Source organism: Bufo gargarizans, unplaced genomic scaffold, assembly GCF_014858855.1.
Source record: "Bufo gargarizans isolate SCDJY-AF-19 unplaced genomic scaffold, ASM1485885v1 original_scaffold_1382_pilon, whole genome shotgun sequence".
NCBI lineage: Eukaryota > Metazoa > Chordata > Amphibia > Anura > Bufonidae > Bufo > Bufo gargarizans.
Window position 1 is genome coordinate 191,804 of NW_025334331.1, and position 19,009 is coordinate 210,812.

The 19,009-nt window shown below is 43.4% G+C and overlaps 1 protein-coding gene across 1 annotated transcript in view; it reads right to left on the reverse strand.

Annotated features, from left to right (window-relative positions):
• The window catches only part of LOC122923232 (P2Y purinoceptor 2-like), a 50,342-nt gene extending 33,563 nt beyond the window's left edge, over positions 1 to 16,779 (reverse strand). Inside the window, exon 1 of the mRNA XM_044274001.1 lies at positions 16,759 to 16,779. The gene's annotated coding sequence lies outside the window, so the exon portion shown is untranslated. The remainder of the gene's footprint in view (positions 1 to 16,758) is intronic.
• Between the last annotated feature and the right edge of the window lie 2,230 nt (positions 16,780 to 19,009).

Below are 19,009 nucleotides of genomic sequence, written 5' to 3' on the forward strand. Positions count from 1 at the left end.
GGTGAACTTACATCATTCATTTCTGAACAATCATGTAGGCAAATAGAAGTATACATTAATCACTTAACACCCCATGACCAACTATTACATTATGGAAGCGATATAGTGCCAGCAAACTGATGTACTAACGCGTCGTCCTAGTGATGCCCACTCCATCACGTAGATATGCCAGCGCCCTGCTCTAACAGTCGGGATCAGATATAATTCTCATCCTGGCCATTTGAACTCTTAAAGGCTGCAGTCAATTCCACAGGCAGGGCTTAATAGGATCCCCGTCAGCATAACGATGACAGGCACAATACACCTTAATACAGAAGAATTGCAGGAGATCAAGCTTATGGATGTTGAAGTCCCCAAAAGGGACAAAAATAAAATGTAAAAAAAATAAAGTTGGAAAAAAATAATATAAAATAATAATAAAATAACTGAAAATAAAATAATTTTAATAATTTTAAAAAAATCATTATAAAAATGATTTTAAAAAAATACACCCCCTTTTCCCATTATTTATCCCACATGGTGAATGGAGTAAAAAAAAAAACATAAAAAAATTAAGACAAAATTGCATTTTTTTTTTTCTTAAGAATGGCAAAAAGTCATATGTACACATAACGGTACCAATAAAAGCTGCAACTCATCCTGCAAAGGTAATTCCCTGCAAAGTTCCCATCATGCAAATAAAAAGACTGCCAGTATATGGCGCCACTAAAACACAAAAAAAGTTGATTTTATTGGGTGAAAAGTGGTAAAACATGAGTAAAAACTATATATATATGGGGCATTGCTGTAAATGTACTGTCCCGCGGAATAAAGTTTAGCATTTCCTCATGAGGGACTTTTCCATTTGCACGTAATGCCGCAAATTTACAGTGATTCATGGAAGGCCTTGTGTCCCTTAAAGGGGTTCTCCGGGAATTAAGAAAATGAAAATACTTAAATATTACTTCATTATAAATATATGGCCAAATACCTTTCATTAGTTATAATGGCTCGTTTTTTCTGGGGAGCAGTCATTAGGAGAAATAAAATGGCCGCCGTCCTAGTAGTACACACAAAACCTGTCCTAATTACACAGGAGGACAAGTTAAAGAGCTGCGCCATCTTCCTCTCTTACTTGTCAGGGATTATGATCCTGAATACAGTTTAATATGATCTTCAGATGAATCTCTGTAGGAATGGAGTTCATTAGGAGACCTGAAGTACAGAGAGGATAGTGGGGTGTAGATAATGAGCAGCAGCTCGTGTATGCAATTGCAACAGGTGCCTCCCGCAGGGCCCTTAATAGATGAAATGTCTCGCGTCCCAGGTGTAGGAATGACGAGTGGTATGTTGCGGCTTAAAATGTCTCTTTATGTGTGTCACGGTGCTCCTACCTGGATACCGCTTGACTAGTTGAGGGACAAAAGAATAACTTGAGTCCAGACCTTGAGATGCAGTTGAAAAGCTGCTTTACTTTGGAAAACTTTCATCAGATACAATCTTACAACTTTGTCTTGGTCCCAGCAGGTTTTAGCATCAAAACTCTGGCAGGCAAACTCGACTCTGCTACATCTGTTGCTCTCTGGCTCTGCTGTACTGATAGGCTGGCTGTATAACTTTGCTTTTTCTTTATGCTGCAAAACACTTGGTAGTCTGACTTTAGATTAGGCCAGGGAACTTTCTTCCTGGCTCCTGAGGCTCTAAGCTTTGGCCTCCATGTCCAGTAGAGCTGAGAGTGCTCTGGCTGGCTTGGCTTGGGCATGTCCAGCAGAGACGTGCCCAGCATACCCTCCCTTGGCAGGGGGTAAGCTGTAACTAACTAGAAACTGGGACCCACCCTTCCTGCAGGAAGTGGGACTAGCCCACCTCTCCACAGAGGGGGGTTAGAATGGAATGGAAGGTTCCATTCTATCTACATACAGCTCTGCTGGGTTTTCTGCCCCCATCTGGTGAACCAGGCACATTACATGTAATAAACAGTTACATAACAAGATTATGAATGCACATTGCGGAGGACCTGGAAAGAGATGCATACGATGACATTATATTAGCCCATTAAAGACAGTAGCGGGGTGAAGAAGTGGTATTGCCACTCAGGGGCGTTACACAGTCTCCATTACCACAGCCTGTCCTGTCCATCCTCTCTGTACTTCATGTCTCCTAATGAACTCCATTCCTACAGAGATTCAGCTGAAGATCTTATCAGCTGTGTTCAGGATCATAATCCATGACAAGCAGAGAGGAGGATGAGGCAGCTCTTTAGCTCAGTGTTGTAAAGTAATATGTCCTGCTGTGTGATTAGGACAGGTTTTGTGTGCGCTAATAGGACAGCGGCCATTTTATTTCTCCTGATGCTTGCTCCCTAGACAAAATGAACCATTATAGCTAATGAAAGGTATTTGGAAATATATTTATATTAAAGTAATATTTAGGTATTTTCATTTTCTTAATTCCCAGAGAACCCCTTTAAAGTCACAAGGAAGCAGATGGATACGTAGTGACAGTCACAGATAGCTTAGTGTTTCATTGATAAAGTTTGTGCCCCCTCTTATATTAGTTATATTAGTTGTAAGTACTGAAAAAAAGAACATTTCTGATAAAATTCTGAAATGTTGTCCTGGTCACCAATGACCATATTTCTGGACAGATTGCTATGTGTTTGGAGTAGAATGTCAGTCTAAGACTACTTTCACACTAGCGTTTTTTGCGGATCTGTCATGGATCTGCAAAAATGCTCCCGCTACAATAATACAACCGCCTGCATCCGTCATGAACAGATCCAGGTGTATTATGTCTTCTATAGCCAAGACGGATCCATCATGAACACCACTGAAAGTTAATGGGGGACGGATCCGTTTTTATTGTGCCAGATTGTGTCAGAGAAAACAGATCCGTCCCCATTGACTTACATTGTGTGTCAGGACGGATCCGTTTGACTCCGCTTCGTCAGGCTCCAGAGCGGAATGGTGACTGAACGGAGGCAAACTGATGCATTCTGAGCGGATCCTTTTCCATTCAGAATGCATTAGGGCAAAACCGGTCCGTTTTGGACGCTTGTGAGAGCCCTGAACGGATTTCACAAATAGAAAGCCAAAACGCTAGTGTGAAAGTAGCCTTAGGCACCAAAACAGACATGATCCAAATTTTAAGCGGTCACAGTATAAGGTAATCGATCACAGCTGACTGTGGCATTTCGCTGCAGCGGCCTCTACAGGGGAATTGTGGTATTACATGCGGATCATTTAGGTTCACAGCTGTCCATTCAGTGCAGCCCTTATTTTGGAGCGAGGTCCAAACCCTAGGGGCCCCACACTAATGAGATGTATATAGAAAGGGGTCGTCATGAGACAAAACTTCTTAAACCATAAAGGGTATAATCTTTTCCTGAGGCGGCTTCTGAATAATGAGCTCCCTTATTTGACTGGGCCCCTGATGAAAGTACTTCCTGTATTATATTTCATTTTGGGCTGCCCATGAGGTTCCTAAAAAAAAAGAGCTTGTTAGTCATAAATGAGAGGCATAATAAGTATGTTTGTTACAATGTATCAGTATAAGTAACAGCAGCATCTGGAGCACAGGACAGGAGGGTGCTTTGTGCTGCTGTGTTTTGGTTGCAGAAGACTATTTGCGGTCATACATGGTAGCAAACACTCAGCTATATATAAGTTTTATTTCATCCAGAGCTGAGGAAGAAAACAAAGCTACAAAATCATTCATAAAAATACGTTTATACAGAGAACAGCAGCAGAATGGAGACGAGATCCTCCCTGTGTGCACCGGGTTTATAGGCTACAGCTTACATTCCTACTACCGGGTACTAAACTGAGTGTAAATGATCACCAATTAGATCCAAAACTGAGCAATCCAATCTAAACGTAACAGGAACACTTTAAATATGATATCCAAATCAAGCAATACGAGTATCAAAAACGTTCCAAAAATATCAATGTTTAATAATATTTCATGATTAAATCATACAATATAGTGTTCACTAGTAGGGAATACAAACAAAAGTGCCACTAGAAAGACGCCTCCTACTAGTAAAACAGGTAGCAATGATTGTATACCACATATCAATCCCACCTAATACCACGCGGCTATCACTGGATCAGAGATAAGCAGAGACGTACAAGTGTTTTGCATTCGTTTTGTCATCTCGTTAGCCTCTCTCAGCTGTCATGTAGTTGCACTGATTGCATCCCTTTAAATCCCTTCCCATACTGCATCACTTTGCGGTTTATGCAACTTCCTGGAGTGTGTACATGCTGGATGCTACAACTGATCCTTCTACAGATAAGTCTGTTCATTGATTTGTGTTTTCCTGTTTGCTTGATCCTAGGTGACCCTGACTCCCTCCGTATTAAGTGTAGGGAGCCGGTGGTCGTGTCCCCTCACTATTATAGGGTGTTCAGGTGTCATACAGTCGAGGCACGAGGGCATGCAATTTTCTATCATAGAGATCTTTGCATGGGCTGAGAAGACAGGGAGAGTTTCAGGGATTAAATAGGGGTCACCCTTTTGTTCCTTATTTTCGGATCAAGCCAGTCGGATCCTTATTTGTAACTTCTTGTTTTCTGTTACACCATCCGTGACATTATAAACCGCCAAAACTGTCTCAAGCATGGATCCGGTTTCACTTTTGACTGAACACATGCAGGGTCTTTCATTGGAGGTAGCAGATCTCCGTAAAACTGTGTCTCATTTTCAGGTGACCAGTTCTGCTTGCGTTCATGGAGTTTGTACTGAGCCTAAGATCTCGCTCCCGGATACGTTCTCCGGGGGTAGTGAGAATTTTGTTTGCTTTAGGGCCCTTTCACACCTGCGTTATTGTCTTCCGGCATAGAGTTCCGTCGTCGGGGCTCTATGCCGGAAGAATCCTGATCAGGATTATCCTAATGCATTCTGAATGGAGTGAAATCCGTTCAGGATGCATCAGGATGTCTTCAGTTCCGGAACGAAACGTTTTTTGGCCGGAGAAAATACCGCAGCATGCTGCGCTTTTTGCTCCGGCCAAAAAAACTGAAGACTTGCCGCAAGGCCGGATCCGGAATGAATGCCCATTGAAAGGCATTGATCCGGATCCGGCCTTAAGCTAAACGTCGTTTCGGCGCATTGCCGGATACGACGTTTAGCTTTTTTAGAGTGGTTACCATGGCTGCCGGGACGCTAAAGTCCTGGCAGCCATGGTAAAGTGTAGCGGGGAGCGGGGGAGCAGCATACTTACCATCCGTGCGACTCCCGGGGCGCTCCAGAGTGACGTCAGGGCGCCCCAGGCGCATGGATGACGTGACCGCATGGCACGTCATCCATGCGCATGGGGCGCTCTGACGTCATTCTGGAGCGCCCCGGGAGCCGCGCTGACTGTAAGTATGCCGCTCCCCCGCTCCCCGCTCCTACTATGGCAACCAGGAATTTAATAGCGTCCTGGGTGCCATAGTAACACTGAAAGCATTTTGAAGACGGATCCGTCTTCAAATGCTTTCAGTACACTTGCGTTTTTCCGGATCCGGTGTGTAATTCCGGCAAGTGGAGTACACGCCGGATCCGGACAACGCAAGTGTGAAAGAGGCCTTAGAGAGGCTTGCAAACTCAATTTTCGCCTACTTCCCCATTCCTCTGGTGATGAGGAGCAGAGGGTGGGGATCATCATCTTGCTGCTCAGGGATAACGCTCAGTCTTGGGCCTTTTCGCTGCCGGTGGGGGCACGGCCCCTCCGTTCAGTGGATGAATTTTTTTTAGCCCTGGGTCAGATATATGATGATCCGGATTGTATTGCTCTGGTCTAGTCTAGACTACGTCTATTATGCCAGGGTAAACAGTCCGCAGAGATATACTGTTCAGAATTTCGGAGATGGGCAGGTGATACTAGTTGGAATGATGCTGCACTCCGAAGTCAATTTTGCCATGGTCTTTCAGAGGGATTGAAAGATGCATTTGCCTTTCATGAGAGACCTACCTCCTTGGACACTGCCATGTCTCGGGCCATTCGTATTGACAGGCGTCTTAGAGAGAGAGGAGAGATCACTCCTTCCTGTCATACTCAGTCCAAGGACAGTGCAGCGGTCTCATTCAGTGCACAGGGATCTCAGTCTCTCTCAATCCCCTCTGAGCAGGAGCCCATGCAGCTGGGTTTGCTTGCCTCTGACAATAGAAGATTCAGCTCTCAGAGGAGGGTTTGTTTCTGTTGTGGAGGTATAAATCATTTGGCAAATGTTTGTCCCTCTAGGAGATTCAGGCGGTTTTTTGAGAGTAATAAAGAAACAAAAAGAAAAAAATCCTCTAAAAACGTTCCATCTGTTACTATTGGCAAGGTTGATGCGGAAATTGAAGGTTTTCCGTTTCCTTGTAGTTCCCGTATTGTCCTACCTGCCAGGGTGGCGCTAGAGAGCAAGAACATTTTTTGTGAGATTTTTGTAGATAGTGGAGCAGCTGTCAATCTCATTGATAATCAATTTGCTATAACACATGGTTTCCAGGTATGCACTTTGGGAAAGGATATACCTGTTTTTGCTATTGATTCCGTTCCACTTTCTCAGAAATCGGTAATGGGCATAGTTCACAATATCCGTTTGATTGTGAGTGATACTCATGTTGAGGATGTGTCATGTTTCGTCCTAAACGGGTTGCCTACTCCTCTAGTGTTGGGGCTACCCTGGCTCACTAAACATAACCCCACCATTGATTGGCAAGCGAGGCAAATAAATGGTTGGAGTGACTTTTGCAGAGAGAATTGCCTCACGACATCTGTTTCAGAGATTTCTACTAAGACTGTACAAACTTTTCTCTCTGAATTTTCGGATGTGTTTTCTGAGAGTGGTGTCCAGGAGTTGCCCCCTCACAGGGAGTACGATTGCCCTATTAATCTCATCCCAGGCGCCAAGCTGCCTAAATCTCGTTTATACAATCTCTCCCAACCTGAAAGGATCGCTATGCGTGCTTATATCTCTGAGAGTCTGAGAAAGGGACACATACGACCCTTGAAGTCATCTGTTGCCGCTGGTTTTTTCTTTGTTAAGAAAAAAGATGGTTCTTTAAGACCATGTCTGGATTTCAGGGAGCTGAACAGTATCACTATTCGTGACCCTTATCCGCTTCCTCTGATCCCGTACCTGTTTAACCAGGTTGTTGGGGCTAAAGTTTTTTCCAAGTTGGATCTAAGAGGGGCATACAACCTGGTCAGGGTCAGAGAAGGAGACGAATGGAAGACGGCCTTCAATACCCCTGAGGGCCATTTTCATTTAATGGGGAAATTTGTATTAGTGTATCTAGATGACATTTAGATTTTTTCTCCTGATTTCAAAACTCATAAGGACCACCTACGTCAGGTCTTGCACATCCTGCGGGAGAATAAATTGTACGCTAAACTGGAAAAATGTGTGTTTGCGGTTCCAGAAATTCAATTTCTGGGGTTTCTTCTCTCCGCTTCTGGTTTTCGCATGGACCCCGAGAAGGTCCGCGCTGTGCTTGAGTGGGAGCTTCCTGAGAATCAGAAGGCGCTGATGCGTTTTTTGGGTTTTGCCAATTATTACAGGAAGTTTATTTTGAATTATTCCTCTGTTGTTAAACCACTCACTGATATGACTAGAAAGGGGGTAGATTTTTCCTCCTGGTCGGTAGAGGCGCGTAAGGCCTTTTCTAGTATCAAGGAGCGTTTTGCTTCCGCTCCCATCTTGGTTCAACCTGATATCTCTCTGCCCTTCATAGTTGAGGTGGACGCTTCTGAGGTGGGTGTGGGTGCGGTCTTGTCTCAGGGTCCCTCTCCTGCCAAATGGCGACCGTGTGCCTTTTTCTCGAAGAAACTCTCCTCCGCAGAGAGAAATTACGATGTGGGAGATAGGGAGTTGTTGGCCATCAAGTTAGCTTTTGAGGAATGGCGCCATTGGCTAGAGGGAGCCAGACACCCTATTACCGTGTTTACCGACCAAAAGAATCTGGCCTACTTGGAGTCAGCCGAGCGTCTGAACCCGAGACAGGCCAGATGGTCTTTGTTCTTTTCAAGGTTTAATTTTGTTGTCACGTTCCGCCCTGGGGTTAAGAATGTGAAGGCAGATGCCCTGTCACGTTGTTTTCCGGGAGGTGGGAATTTTGAGGACCCGGGTCCCATTTTGGCTGAAGGTGTGGTGGTCTCTGCTCTTTATCCTGAATTGGAGGCAGAGGTTCAGGCAGCCCAGGCAGAGGCTCCTGATCTTTGTCCTCCTGGGAGGTTGTTTGTGCCTCTCGCTTTAAGACACAAGGTTTTTAAGGAGCACCACAATACTGTCCTTGCTGGTCACCCGGGGGGTAGAGCAACAGTGGATCTCATCGCTCGGAGATTCTGGTGGCCGGCGCTTCGTAAGTCGGTTGAGGGTTTTGTGGCAGCCTGCGAGACCTGCGCTCGTGCCAAAGTCCCTCATTCACGGCCATCAGGTCCTCTCCTTCCGTTACCCATTCCTTCCCGTCCTTGGACACATCTGTCCATGGACTTCATTACGGACCTGCCTCGTTCCTCGGGGAAGACTGTGATTCTGGTGGTGGTGGACCGTTTTAGCAAAATGGTGCATTTCATTCCTTTTCCTGGCTTGCCCAATGCTAAGACACTGGCGCAGGCATTTATTGATCACATTGTCAAATTGCACGGTATTCCTTCAGACATAGTCTCTGATAGGGGCACGCAGTTTGTTTCCAGATTCTGGAAGGCTTTCTGTTCTCGCTTGGGGGTTCGGTTGTCATTCTCTTCTGCTTTCCACCCGCAGTCGAATGGCCAGACGGAGCGCGTCAATCAGAATCTGGAGACATATCTGCGCTGTTTTGTGTCGGAGAATCAGGAGGATTGGTGTTCTTTTTTGTCCCTTGCTGAGTTTGCTTTAAATAACCGTCGTCAGGAGTCCTCTGATAAGTCACCATTTTTTGGTGCATATGGGTTTCATCTGCAGTTTGGGACATTCTCTGGAGAAGGGTCTTCTGGTTTACCTGATGAGGACAGATTCTCCTCATCTTTGTCATCTATTTGGCAAAAGATTCAGGATAATCTAAAGAGCATGAGTGAGAGATATAAGCGTGTGGCGGATAAGAGACGTTTGCCTGGTCCGGACTTGAATGTTGGTGATCTGGTGTGGTTGTCTACTAAGAATATCAAATTGAAGGTTCCCTCCTGGAAGTTGGGTCTTAAGTTTATTGGGCCTTACAAAATCTTGTCCGTTATCAATCCTGTTGCCTACCGTCTTGATCTTCCTCAGACTTGGAAAATCCATAAAGTTTTTCATAAGTCCTTATTAAAACCTTATGTCCAACCCATTGTACCCTCGTCTTTGCCTCCTCCTTTGATTGTGGTTGATGGTATTCTTGAATTTCAGGTCTCTAGGATTGTGGATTCTCGGGTTGTCCGCGGTTCTCTCCAGTACTTCGTTCATTGGGAGGGTTATGGTCCTGAGGAGAGGATGTGGGTCCCAGTGACAGACATTAAGGCCACTCGTCTCATCAGGGCTTTCCATAGGTCCCATCCTGAGAAGATGAGCTCTGAGTGTCCGGAGTCCACTCGTAGAAGGAGGGGTACTGTCACCACCAGACATCTGAGAAGCTCTGACAGACGTTCTTCAGAACCTCCTGCTTGAGGTTCTTTTGTTTTGCTTTCGTTTTGTCATCTCGTTAGCCTCTCTCAGCTGTTATGTAGTTGCACTGATTGCATCCTTTTAAATCCCTTCCCATACTGCATCACTTTGCGGTTTATACAACTACCTGGAGTGTGTACATGCTGGATGCTACAACTGATCCTTCTACAGATAAGTCTGTTCATTGATTTGTGTTTTCCTGTTTGCTTGATCCTAGGTGACCGTGACTCCCTCCGTATTAAGTGTAGGGAGCCGGTGGTCGTGTCCCCTCACTATTATAGGGTGTTCAGGTGTCATACAGTCGAGGCACGAGGGCATGCAATTTTCTATCATAGAGATCTTTGCATGGGCTGAGAAGACAGGGAGAGTTTCAGGGATTAAATAGGGGTCACCCTTTTGTTCCTTATTTTCAGATCAAGCCAGTCGGATCCTTATTTGTAACTTCTTGTTTTCTGTTACACCATCCTTGACAGCTTCTGGTTTACCTGATGAGGAGATATTCTCCTCGTCTTTGTCATCTATTTGGCAAAAGATTCAGGATAATCTAAAGAGCATGAGTGAGAGATATAAGCGTGTGGCGGATAAGAGACGTGTGCCTGGTCCGGACCTGAATGTTGGTGATCTGGTATGGTTGCCTACTAAGAATATCAAATTGAAGGTTCCCTCCTGAAAGTTGGGTCCTAAGTTTATTGGGCCTAACAAAATCTTGTCCGTCATCAATCCGTTGCCTACCGTCTTGATCTTCCTCAGATCTGATCCATAATGTTTTTCACAAGTCCCTATTAAAACCTTATGTCCAACCCACTGTACCCTCCTCTTTGCCTCCTCCTCTGATTGTGGTTGATGGTAATCTTGAATTTCAGGTGTCTAGGATTGTGGACTCTCGTATTGTCCGCGGTTCTCTTCAGTACCTCGTTCATTGGGAGGGTTATGGTCCTGAGGAGAGGATGTGGGTTCCAGTGCCAGACATTAAGGCCACTCGTCTTCTCAGGGCATTCCATAGGTCCCATCCTGAGAAGGTAAGCTCTGAGTGTCCAGAGTCCACTCGTAGAGGGAGGGGTACTGTCACCACCAGATCTTTGAGAAATTGTGTTAGACGTTCTTTAGTACCTTCTGCATGATCTTCTTTTCTTTTGCTTTCATTTTGGCATCTCTCCTCCCTCTCCCAGCTGTCATCTATTAGCAGTGATTGCCTCCCTATATATCTCCTCCCCATACTGCCTTACCTTGCGGTTTATACAACTTCCTGGAGTGTGCTGATGCTAGAAGCTGTTACTGCTGCATCCACAAGATAAGTCTGTTTCTTTATTTCTGTTTTCCTGTGGGCTTGATCCTAGGTGATCCTGACTCCCTCCGTATTAAGTGTAGGGAGCCGGTGGTTGTGTCCCCTCACTATTATAGGGTGTTCAGGTGTCATACAGTCGAGGAACGAGGGTATGCAATTTTCTACCATTGAGATTTTTGCATAGGCTGAGCAGTAAGGGAGAGAGCTAGGGCTGTTACAGGGCTTACCCTTTTGTTCCTTAGTTTTGGATCAAGTCAATCGGATCTTCATTTGTGTCTTCTAGTTTTCTGTAACACCATCCGTGACACCATGGCAGCATAGATCCGTAAATAGGGGGAGATGATACAATGTAAACTAAACAACATAATCAGCAAAGCTTACCTAAAGTGCTGCAGTGCAAGTGGCGCTAATCCTTAACACGCGTTTCGCGTCATGTGCTTCGTCAGGAGGAGTGATTGGGGTGGGGAAACAACTAATGTTAAAAAGGAGGTGTCGACCAATCAGCACTAAGCTGCGGGAACATGTGACTATGGAATCCCCTTCTCCATCTATAAGGTAAGTTTAGTACCTAAAGAAATTATAAAAAGATCACAAACGTTTCCCCCTTTTTATATCTGTCCAGCTATTGATGTTTTTGTCAGGCCGGTTAGTGATGATCTATCTAAATTGGTAAAAACACAGAGTTGAAATAGCCTCAGTAGAGCAGAAATTAATGCTCTAGAAGAATTGAAAAAATTAAAAGGGATAGTGATTAAACAAGCAGATAAAGGAGGAAATGTCGTGATTTGGCCAATAGAGATGTACGAGAAGCAGGTCTTTAGACTGTTGAGAGACAAGACGTGTCATAGTAACTTACCTAACAATCCCCTTCCACTCTTCCAAAAGGAACTCAATGCTATACTGGAAAATGTTATCTCAAATGTAGTCTCACATCCCAAAGTTCCAACATTTGACGATATCCTGAAGATTCACAAAAACAGTGTTGATCCACCAGGAGGACCGATTGTGGCAGGTAACGAGGTCCTATGTGAAAATGTTTGTAGATTTACTGATTTCCATCTACAAATCTACAAATCTGCCCTCCTTTATACAGGACACGACGGCAGCTCTAAATAGGTTATAAGATATTCAAGTGGGCAATGAAATGATAATCATTACAGCAGATGTGGAATCCCTATACACCAGCATACCACATGAGGATGGCCTTAGAGCGGTGGCGGGGTTCCTCAAAGGTAACAATTTTCAGCAGGGACTCAATAATCTGATTTTGGAGTTATTGGATTTCATTCTGAGGCATCATTTCTTCATTTTTAAGAATACATTTTATCTGCAAACTCAAGGTGTGGCAATGGGAGCGTCTTACGCTAACCTATTTTTGGGAGCATGGGATGGAGATATTTTCCACAATGACCACATTCAAGGCATTGAGTAGGTACATAATTGGATGCGCTATATTGACGACGTACTATTTTTATGGGAAGGAACCATGGAAGATCTTGATACATTTATGAAGACCCTCAACAATAATAGTCTAAACATAAAGCTTACCTTTCAGGCAGTCACGGAAGTGGATTTCCTTGATTTAAAGATCAAAGTGGGCATGAATGGAACTTTGGAGACTTGACATCCATAGAAAGTCGACAGCCGTGAATGCCTCGTTGCATGCAGATTCTGCTCATCCTAGATCTGTTAAGGACGGTATTCCCCATAGAGACGGCGCGCTGGCGATGTCGGTCGGCGTCATTTGACGTTGAACCGCCCTCTCCAGTGCGAGTGCTCGGTGGGACGGGCGGAAGTATGTAGGACCTGGCTGGGGGAGGTTTCACCATGCGTCATAGATGGCGAAGGGGATTCCATAGTCACATGTTCCCGCAGCTTAGTGCTGATTGGTCGACACCTCCTTTTTAACACTAGTTGTTTCCCCACCCAAATCACTCCTCCTGTTGAAGCACATGATGCGAAACGCGCGTTGAGGATTAGCGCCACTTGCACTTTAATTAAGCTTTGCATATTATGTCGTTTACATTGTATCATCTCCCCCTATTTACGGATCTATGCTGCCATGGGTCTGGTATAGTTTATTGGTTATAGTTGTATTCAGCCTTCGCTTGCAGATATACCGTTTTTTTCCTTTTATCGTTACTTGTACGTGGCCGCTTATCTCTGATCCAGTGATAGCCGCGTGGTATTAGGTGGGAGTGATATGTGGTATACAATCATTGCTACCTGGTTTACTAGCAGGAGGCGTCTTTCTAGGGGCACTTTTGTTTGTATTCCCTACTAGTGAACACTATATTGTATGTTTTAATCATGAAATATTTATAAACATTGATTGATATTTTTGGAATGTTTTTGATACTCGTATTGCTTGATTTGGATAAACTGAGTGTAAAGTCTATGAAAAGCAGTCACAGGATAGGATTAGATACACAGCTCAGCAGACAGTACCACACAGGATAGGATTAGATACACAGCTCAGCAGGCAGTATCACACAGGATAGGATTAGATACACAGCTCAGCAGACAGTATCACACAGGATAGGATTAGATACACAGCTCAGCAGACAGTATCACACAGGATAGGATTAGATACACAGCTCAGCAGATAGTATCACACAGGATAGGATTAGATACACAGCTCAGCAGACAGTATCACACAGGATAGGATTAGATACACAGCTCAGCAGACAGTATCACACAGGATAGGATTAGATACACAGCTCAGCAGACAGTACCACACAGGATAAGATTAGATACAGAGCTCAGCAGACAGTATCACACAGGATAGGATTAGATACACAGCTCAGCAGACAGTATCACACAGGATAGGATTAGATACACAGCTCAGCAGACAGTATCACACAGGATAGGATTAGATACACAGCTCAGCAGACAGTATCACACATGATAGGATTAGATACACAGCTCAGCAGACAGTATCACACATGATAGGATTAGATACACAGCTCAGCAGACAGTATCACACAGGATAGGATTAGATACACAGCTCAGCAGACAGTATCACACATGATAGGATTAGATACACAGCTCAGCAGACAGTATCGCACAGGATAGGATTAGATACACAGCTCAGCAGACAGTATCACACATGATAGGATTAGATACACAGCTCAGCAGACAGTATCACACAGGATAGGATTAGATACACAGCTCAGCAGACAGTATCACACAGGATAGGATTAGATACACAGCTCAGCAGACAGTATCACACAGGATAGGATTAGATACACAGCTCAGCAGACAGTATCACACAGGATAGGATTAGATACACAGCGCAGCAGACAGTATCACACATGATAGGATTAGATACACAGCTCAGCAGACAGTATCACACAGGATAGGATTAGATACACAGCTCAGCAGACAGTATCACACAGTATAGGATTAGATACACAGCTCAGCAGACAGTATCACACAGGATAGGATTAGATACACAGCTCAGCAGACAGTATCACACAGGATAGGATTAGATATACAGCTCAGTAGACAGTATCACACAGGGATAGGATTAGATACACAGCTCAGCAGACAGTATCACACAGGATAGGATTAGATACACAGCTCAGCAGACAGTATCACACAGGATAGGATTAGATACACAGCTCAGCAGACAGTATCACACAGGATAGGATTAGATACACAGCTCAGCAGACAGTAACACACAGGATAGGATTAGATACACAGCTCAGCAGACAGTATCACACAGGATAGGATTAGATACACAGCTCAGCAGACAGTATCACACTGGATAGGATTAGATACACAGCTCAGCAGACAGTATCACACATGATAGGATTAGATACACAGCTCAGCAGACAGTATCACACAGGATAGGATTAGATACACAGCTCAGCAGACAGTATCACACAGGATAGGATTAGATACACAGCTCAGCAGACAGTATCACACAGGATAGGATTAGATACACAGCTCAGCAGACAGTATCACACAGGGTAGGATTAGATACACAGCTCAGCAGACAGTATCACACATGATAGGATTAGATACACAGCTCAGCAGACAGTATCACACAGGATAGGATTAGATACACAGCTCAGCAGACAGTATCACACAGGATAGGATTAGATACACAGCTCAGCAGACAGTATCACACAGGATAGGATTAGATACACAGCTCAGCAGACAGTATCACACAGGATAGGATTAGATACACAGCGCAGCAGACAGTATCACACATGATAGGATTAGATACACAGCTCAGCAGACAGTATCACACAGGATAGGATTAGATACACAGCTCAGCAGACAGTATCACACAGTATAGGATTAGATACACAGCTCAGCAGTCAGTATCACACAGGATAGGATTAGATACACAGCTCAGCAGACAGTATCACACAGGATAGGATTAGATATACAGCTCATCAGACAGTATCACACAGGGTAGGATTAGATACACAGCTCAGCAGACAGTATCACACAGGATAGGATTAGATACACAGCTCAGCAGACAGTATCACACAGGATAGGATTAGATACACAGCTCAGCAGACAGTATCACACAGGATAGGATTAGATACACAGCTCAGCAGACAGTATCACACAGGATAGGATTAGATACACAGCTCAGCAGACAGTATCACACAGGATAGGATTAGATACACAGCTCAGCAGACAGTATCACACATGAAAGGATTAGATACACAGCTCAGCAGAGAGTATCACACATGATAGGATTAGATACACAGCTCAGCAGACAGTATCACACAGGATAGGATTAGATACACAGCTCAGCAGACAGTATCACACAGGATAGGATTAGATACACAGCTCAGCAGACAGTATCACACAGGGTAGGATTAGATACACAGCTCAGCAGACAGTATCACACATGATAGGATTAGATACACAGCTCAGCAGACATCATCCCACAGGATAGGATTAGATACACAGCTCAGCAGACAGTATCACACAGGATAGGATTAGATACACAGCTCAGCAGACAGTATCACACAGGAGAGGCTTAGATACACAGCTCAGCAGACAGTATCACACAGGATAGGATTAGATACACAGCTCAGCAGACAGTATCACACAGGATAGGATTAGATACACAGCTCAGCAGACAGTATCACACAGGATAGGATTAGATACACAGCTCAGCAGACAGTATCACACAGGATAGGATTAGATACACGGCTCAGCAGACAGTATCATAAATTATAGGATTAGATACAGCAGCTCAGCCGACAGTATCACACATGATAAGATTAGATACAGTGGCTCTGCCAGCAGTATAATAAGTGCAGCTTGCTAAAAAGTATCACACCTGATAAGGTTAGATAAGCAGCACAGTGTCACTCCTAATAGGATTAGATACACTCTGGTGCTTTAGATTGTAAGCTTTAGGGCATGTTCCTCTCTTTTTGTTTCCATTGTGACTGTATTCCTGCTACTTGAATTGTAAAGTGCTGTGCAAACTAAGAATAATGTCACATGGGAAAATTATTTTTGCCCACTAGGTGGCAGCATAGATTATGTCAGATTTCAATAACTATTACCTAAAGCTTTAGAACGGCTCAGATCCAGAGCGGAGGGGCTACATGGAGACTTTGGCAATGACAAAAAGATCACGGTGTAGCGTTACCGAATTCCCAAATAACTGCAAGTGAATAGAGTATCGAGACACACAGGCTGCCGCAACACAACAGTTTAAGGGTCCATTCACACGTCCGTAATTTGGGTCCGCATTCGTTCCGCAATTTGCGGACCCATTCACTTTCAATGGGGCTGGAACAGATGCGAATCCGCATTTTCTGGATCCGCATCTGTTTTTACGGACGTGTGAATGGGCCCTAAGTTGAATTTCTTGTGTCTTTTGAATCACAGCATCATAAGGGTTGCAACCTGACCCAATTTACTTACATTAGTGGCCATTACTTGTATTGTAGGCTTCACTGCGGTCTTTGGCCATGTGACGTGTGCTGTAGACAAAGCCGAAAGGAAGAAACTCACGTATAAAGGTGGCCATACAGATAAAAATACAGAGCGCAACCAGACCACCAGCCATGAACCATGAACGCATCCCCAAAAATACATTGCAATATGAAACCCTTCACACAATGGTACTAACCAATTTTTATAAAAAAATAAATAAAATAGTGCAGAACAGACTCCAGTCATGTACTGGGAAATGTCACCGATCTCCAGTAACAAACAAATATTTAACAAGGAACCACTTGTATCTCGTCAGCCAACACCCCGTAAAATATAGAGAAAAGTATCATCTAATGGTAAGTCTACACAGGAGGATTTGAAACTTTGTATCAGGAAATTCAAATCAAACATCTCCTATAAAAATATATAACAAAATTAATCAGATCAGAAACATTCATTCAAAATTTAAAACATTTAAACGTGATATTGGTCACTATTCAGAAACAAAGCTGCCACCAATACAAGGAGAAGAGGAAATTCTAGATTCTGTATGAGAAACTCAGGAATACTGCTTAAAGGTGTTCTGCACTTTGATTTAACTGATGATCTGTCCTCTGGATAGATCATCAGCATCTGATTGGCGGGGGTCTGACACCCGGGACCCCCGCCAATCAGCTGTTTGAGAAGGCAGCGGCGTTCCAGCAGCGCCGCGGGCTTCTCACTGTTTACCGCAGGCCCAGGGACGTCACGACTAGTATCAACTGGCCTGGGTGCGGCTAAGCTCCATTCAAGTGAACAGATCTTAGCCCCGCCCACGCTAGTTCATAATAGTCGTGACGTCACTGGGCCAGCGGTAAACAGTGAGAAGGCCGCGGCGCTGCTGGAGCGCCGCTGCCTTCTCAAACAGCTGATTGGCGGGGGTCCCGGGTGTCGGACCCCTGCCAATCAGATGCTGATTATCTATCCTCTGCAGTACCCCTTTAAAAATAAAAGTTTTTTTAGAAACATATAGTACTCCTGTCCTCCTGGGACACCTCTTCAATGCCTCCTATTAAATCTAAGCTTAATACTACTACTACAAAACTGCGCTCTAAGAAAAAGCATATAACTACTATAATACTGCCTCCTATGTACAAGACTATAACTACTATAATACTGCCTCCCATGTACAAGAATATAACTACTATAATACTGCCTCCTATGTACAAGAATGTAACTACTATAATACTGCCTCCTATGTACAAGACTATAACTACTATAATACTGCCTCCCATGTACAAGAATATAACTACTATAATACTGCCTCCTATGTACAAGAATGTAACTACTATAATACTGCCTCCTATGTACAAGAATATAACTACTATAATACTGCCTCCCATGTACAAGAATATAACTACTATAATACTGCTCCTATGTACAAGAATATAACTACTATAATACTGCCTCCTATGTACAAGAATGTAACTACTATAATACTGCTCCTATGTACAAGAATATAACTACTATAATACTGCTTCCTATGTACAGGAATATAACTACTATAAAACTGCTCCTATGTACAAGAATATAACTACTATAATACTGCTTCTATGTACAAGAATATAACTACTATAATACTGCCTCCTATGTACAGGAATATAACTACTATAATACTGCTCCTATGTACAAGAATATAACTGCTATAATACTGCTCCTATGTACAGGAATATAACTACTATAATACTGCTTCTATGTACAAGAATATAACTACTATAATACTGCTTCTATGTACAAGAATATAACTACTATAATACTGCTCCTATGTACAAGAATATAACTACTATAATACTGCCTCCTATGTACAGGAATATAACTACTATAATACTGCCTCTTATGTACAAGAATATAACTACTATAATACTGCTTCCTATGTACAAGAATATAACTACAATAATACTGCTCCTATGTACAAGAATATAACTACTAGAATACTGCTCCTATGTACAAGAATATAACTACTATAATACTGCCTCCTATGTACAAGAATATAACTACTATAATACTGCTCCTATGTACAAGAATATGACTACAATAATACTGCCTCCTATGTACAGGAATATAACTACTATAATACTACCTCCCATGTACAAGAATATAACTACTATAATACTGCCTCCTATGTACAAGAATATAACTACTATAATACTGCCTCCCATGTACAAGAATATAACTACTATAATACTTCCTCCTATGTACA